This window comes from Aegilops tauschii, chromosome 7, assembly GCF_002575655.3.
Source record: "Aegilops tauschii subsp. strangulata cultivar AL8/78 chromosome 7, Aet v6.0, whole genome shotgun sequence".
NCBI lineage: Eukaryota > Viridiplantae > Streptophyta > Magnoliopsida > Poales > Poaceae > Aegilops > Aegilops tauschii.
The window spans coordinates 646,643,701-646,648,817 of NC_053041.3; the positions used below are offsets into that span (position 1 = coordinate 646,643,701).

The 5,117-nt window shown below is 49.1% G+C and overlaps 1 pseudogene; it reads left to right on the plus strand.

Annotated features, from left to right (window-relative positions):
* Positions 1-1,272: 1,272 nt before the first annotated feature.
* LOC109732282 (uncharacterized) lies at positions 1,273-2,246 on the plus strand (annotated as a pseudogene).
* The last annotated feature ends 2,871 nt before the right edge of the window (positions 2,247-5,117 follow it).

Genomic DNA, 5,117 nt, shown 5'->3' on the forward strand with positions numbered 1-5,117 from the left:
AACTGCCGACCATTCACTGGAAAGGGTGACATTTTGAATGTTTTCACTGATAGTTTTAATTGTATCTGGGGTGATAGTTTCTTGAGAACAACATGATATTTTCAGCAAGGATGACAGTTTTGAATCTTCATCCCAAAAACTGTTCAAAACCGTCATGATGTTCTCAAGAAACCGCCACACCGCACACAACTAAAATTGTCGTCAAAACGTGTGCAAATGCCACCCCCTCCTAGTGAATAGTCGCCAGATAACAGGGGTAAACCTAAAAGAAAAACCATATAATGAAGGGAATTGTTTACGTGCGATGCGCCGGCGGAACGCTTGGGCCGGTCGTTCGTGCGCTGTACGATAGAAGCGCCCCTGGCCACTCGTTCTGTGGGTCCCAGCACCGCCCAGCGCCCTTCTATCCTTATCCCGCCTCGCATCTCTCTTTCTCCTTCTTCTCGTTCCTTCCTTTTACATCGCCAGCCATGGGAACGGCAGCTCTTGCTCATCCCCTTTCTCTATCTACTACTCCCTCTACCCCAAGCTACAGAGGGCTATTGAGAGCACCCGCGCGACACCCTTCAGAGCTGCTGCAAAGGGGGGAGTTGCTTAGCCAGGATGCACTCGTCACCATGGCCCGCCTAGGTGAGCTCGTTGCCATGGTGTGCGCGCCGTCGTCGTCGAAGGTTGCGGCCGCACCTCCTGCTACCCTCTTTTCCTGGGTAGGGGACGACGGGCGGGGGTGCTGCAACCAGCGGAGCCCCGTGTTTTTGGGGAGGCGACGATGGGCTACAAGTGAGCGGCCACCGCTAACCACCGATGTGATTCGCCGGCGGAGCTGCAGCTACCCCAGCACGGCGGAGCTGCAACCGTAGTTCGGCGGAGCTACAACCGTAGGCCGGTGGAGTTGCAACTAGCAAAACAAATGCTGGAACCAGCGACAGCCGTGTTGTGATGGTCCCGGCGGTGATCCATCATTGCTTGAGTTTGAAGTATAGACAACGTTGTCCCTGCTGGTTTCTTAGCTAGAGTCGGATAAGGAATAGTAGCCGCGTCGCTTAACTTAGTATATATATAGGCGGCAGCTATTGCAAAATCGATCCATCGGGAGCAGACTAGTTAAAGCTAGAGCAGGACTGCAGAAGCTTTGCACTACGGTGGATCGATAAGAAGTTAGCCTATCTTCGTCGTCGTTGTATCGGAAACGGAAAAGTAGTCGATCACGTCGTGGATTGGGCCAACAGCAGCAACCTATCTCCGGCCGTAAAAAAAAACCTAGCGGCAACCATGGCACCAGGACCGCCGCCGACGCTCCCGGACGAGCTTGTAGAAGAGATCCTCCTCCGCATCCCACCCGACGACCCGGCCAGCCTCCTCCGTGCCTCCATTGTCTGCAAGTCCTGGAGGGAGTTCGTCTCCCACGGCGGCTTCCATCGCCGCCTCCATGATCTCCACCGAGCACCCCCGGTGCTCGGATTTCTCCATGACTGGTACGACGAGGACATTCCCCGCTTCATCCCCGCCACCGTGTCACCGTTTTCCCTCGCCGCCCCGGACCGTTGGCTCTGGCAGGCCGTGGACTGCCGCCACCGCCGCGGCCTCTTCCTCTCTGACCACGAGCCGCCATATACCAAGCAACTCCTCGTGTGGGATCCAATCACGGGCGCTCAGCAGCCCGTACTGGTGCCCGCAGCGTTTCAAAGAGGCCGCACCACCGCCGCCGTGTTCTGCACAGCGGGTGGCTGCGACCACCACGACTGCCAGGGAGCTCCCTTTTGTGTGGTCCAGTGTGCTTGTTGTGAGGTCTCTGCTCTACTTCTTGTCCGATGGTGGGTTGATCTTGGAGTATGACTTGGCAAGGCACAGGCTGATTTGGTTCGACGTGCCATACTCCTGCAGCTCTAAGGATAGTATTTGATTGCAATCTTATTCTTACGGAGAACGGTGGACTGGGACTCGTCGAAGAACTGAATCCGCATCTACAATTGTGGTCAAGAGAGGCTGATGCCACATGGGTACCAAGCCGCATCATCTACTTGGGAAGTTTGTCCCTAAATGGTGTTCCAGTGGGTGAGGCATGTCCAGCTCATGTGTTGGGCTTTGCCGAGGGAGCAAACGTCATTGTTGTGACCACAGCTGCTGGCCTCTTCACAATCCAAGTACAATCAGGGCAGGCGACCAGGGTGTGTGATGATGATGGCTATGGTAATCTGATTCCAATTGTGGGGTTCTACACTCCTGTCCTCGAGGTGGACAAATGAGAAAAAGGATCATGATAGGTGGTACAATGCTTATTTAGAAGCGTGACCGCCTGATTATCCTATTGCCATCTTGTGGAACAATAAAGCTTTTGAACTAACAGGTAGCTAGATAAATAAATGTTTTGGATGTTCCAGAGACTGGGATAATGAAGAGCAAACAGTACAGCTTTATAAGTATTGAATTGCATGTCTGGTTCTAATAAATCTCTGGAAGAATTTGATTGCCTGTACTGCGCACTTCTTCATGTAGATTTCCGTTCGACAAGATCATATTTTAGGTGAATAAACGAGTAGCATTCAGCTGCAGGTCAGTTGATAGGGTGTTGCCTTAATAACCATAACTGTAATACATATGTTGCTTCAGTCAATCACAAGTTGAGAACTGTAATCTATGACCTTGGTCTTCTTCTTCAATCAATCATATTGTTCTGCACTTTACTAGTAGGCTGTAGACTAGTAAACGTGTGACATAAAGCTTGGATCCCCTTCAATGGCAACTTCCCTGAGGAAAGTTAGGTGAAAGGAAAGAGATATTATGCTCAACTATGGGAGGAGAGGAGAAGGTTGCTGAAATGCTTCGCACGAGGATCATTCAATGCAACGTGAGCCCTTTTTCTTCACCTGCCATCTTGGTGAAAAAGAAGGATGGGACGTGGTGACTCTGCATTGACTATTGGCATTTTAACGCCATGACTTGCATCGGCAAATTCCCAATACCAGTGATTGGACAGCTTTTGAACGAGCTGCACGGTGCCCTGTGGTTCTCCAAGTTGGACCTGTGTGCCGGATACCATCAAATACGCATGGCAGAGGGCGAGGAATTCAAGACAACCTTCCAAATGCATCATGACCACTTTGAGTTCAAGGTGCTTTCCTTTGGCCTCGCTGGCGCTCCGGGCACCTTTAATGGAGGAATGACTGATACCCTCCACCTTCTAATGCGTGTCTGTGTGTTGACATTCTTCGACGATATTCTGGTCTTTACCAAAACCCTGCCCGACCACATCAAGCATCGCTGACAGGTGTTCCAGCTCCTCCGCACCTCCGCAGGGATCGGTAGTATGTCAAGTGATCACAATGTTCATTTGGCTAGCAACAAATCTCATACTTGGGGAACTCTATCAGTGTTAAGGGGGTGGCCACCGATCCTTCCAAGATCAATGTAGTGCAACAGGGGACCAGACCAACTGATGCTCGAGCAGTGAGACAATTCCTGGGCCTGTAAGGGTAATATAGGCGTTTTGTCCGGCACTTTGGCATTATTGCTTGACCCCTCTTCAACTTTCTCAAGAAAGGAGTAACATTTGTTTGGACAGATAACACCGAGCAAACTTTCAATCTTTTCAAGCAACAACTCATCTCAGCTCCAGTATTGGCTCTGCTGGATTTCACCAAAATATTCGCGGTAGAAATGGATGTACGCGATACAGGAATTGGAGTTGTGTTGCAACAGGGGGCCCTCCTATTGCCTTTATGAGAAAATCATTGAGCCCAAGATATCGTGGGTTGTCCACACATTAAAAGGAATATTTGGCCATTGTGGTAGCCATCGAGCAATGGCGCCCATATTTGCAGCACATATAATTCAAAAAGACCAGAAAAGCTTGATTCACCTAGAATAGTAGCATTTGTCCACTCCATGGCAGCAGAAGGCCTTCACCAAGCTATTGGGTTTGCAAACTCTATCAGATATAAAAAGGGTTCAGAGAATGGCGCCGCTGATGCTCTCTCAAGATCGCTTCCTTCTGAGCAACTCTATAGTTTTTTAAGCTCAACCATCATGGTTAGAAGAAGTAATCAATAGTTATAGTGTCAACCCCCAGGCTCAACAGTGGCTTAAATGGCTAGCCACCGGCACTGATCCCAAAGGCAGGTTTTCGTTGGTCCACGGAGTGCTCCACTTGATCGGAAGAATTTGGTTGGGTGGTGGTACGTCTATGCAACAACGGTTCATGTCATCCTTTCATGATAACCCAATGGGGGGACATTCCAGGTTTCCAGTCACTTACCACCGTGCCAGGTAGTTGTTTGCGTGGCCCAAGATGAAGACGCATGTGAAGCAATATGTTAAGTGCTGTCAGGTTTGCCAATAAGCTAAGCCGGAACGTGTGGCGTACCCTTGGGTGCTGGAACCTTTCCCAGTGCCATGCGAGTCTTGGGAATTTATCACTATGGATTTTATTGACGGGTTACCACAATCAGGCCAATTCAACTGCATCTGGGTGATCATCGACAAATTCAGAAAGGTTGCCCACTTCTTATCTCTCGCTCACCCATACCCAGCTGCCATGGTTGCACTGCTCTACATGACTTACGTGTACAAGTTGCATGCATTCGCTGGTGCAGTGATTTCAAATCGTGACCCTGTTTTCACGAGTCATTTTTGGCAAGAGTTATTCAAATACGTTGGCACATAACTGCGCATGAGTACGACACACCACCCACAAAAAGATGGCCAGTCAGCACGAGTGAACAAATATCTCGAGACCTTTCTGTGCCGCTTTACCCAGTCTTGCCCTAAATGCTGGAGTCATACGCTAAAAAGAGTGCCATCAAAATTTCTTCAAATAAGTGTTAATTTCTAGGTTATCCCAAATGATTGGATATTCCTCTATCACTACACCGAGGCAAATTGTTTTTCCATAGAGTGTGGAAATTTTGAAGAAATATTTTATGCAAAACAGTGAGTCGGAGCCTAGTGGGATTTCAGAATTTTTGTGATCGGGTCAAAGAAAAGAAACACTGGAAGTAATGTTAGAATTTCCTGCCGCAACTGATACGAAAGCCTCTACATGAGATATAGAGACCTTGTCAAAATTGCAGCCGAACTACATAGGTTGAGCAAATTCATAAAGAACTTTGTGGTGTGCA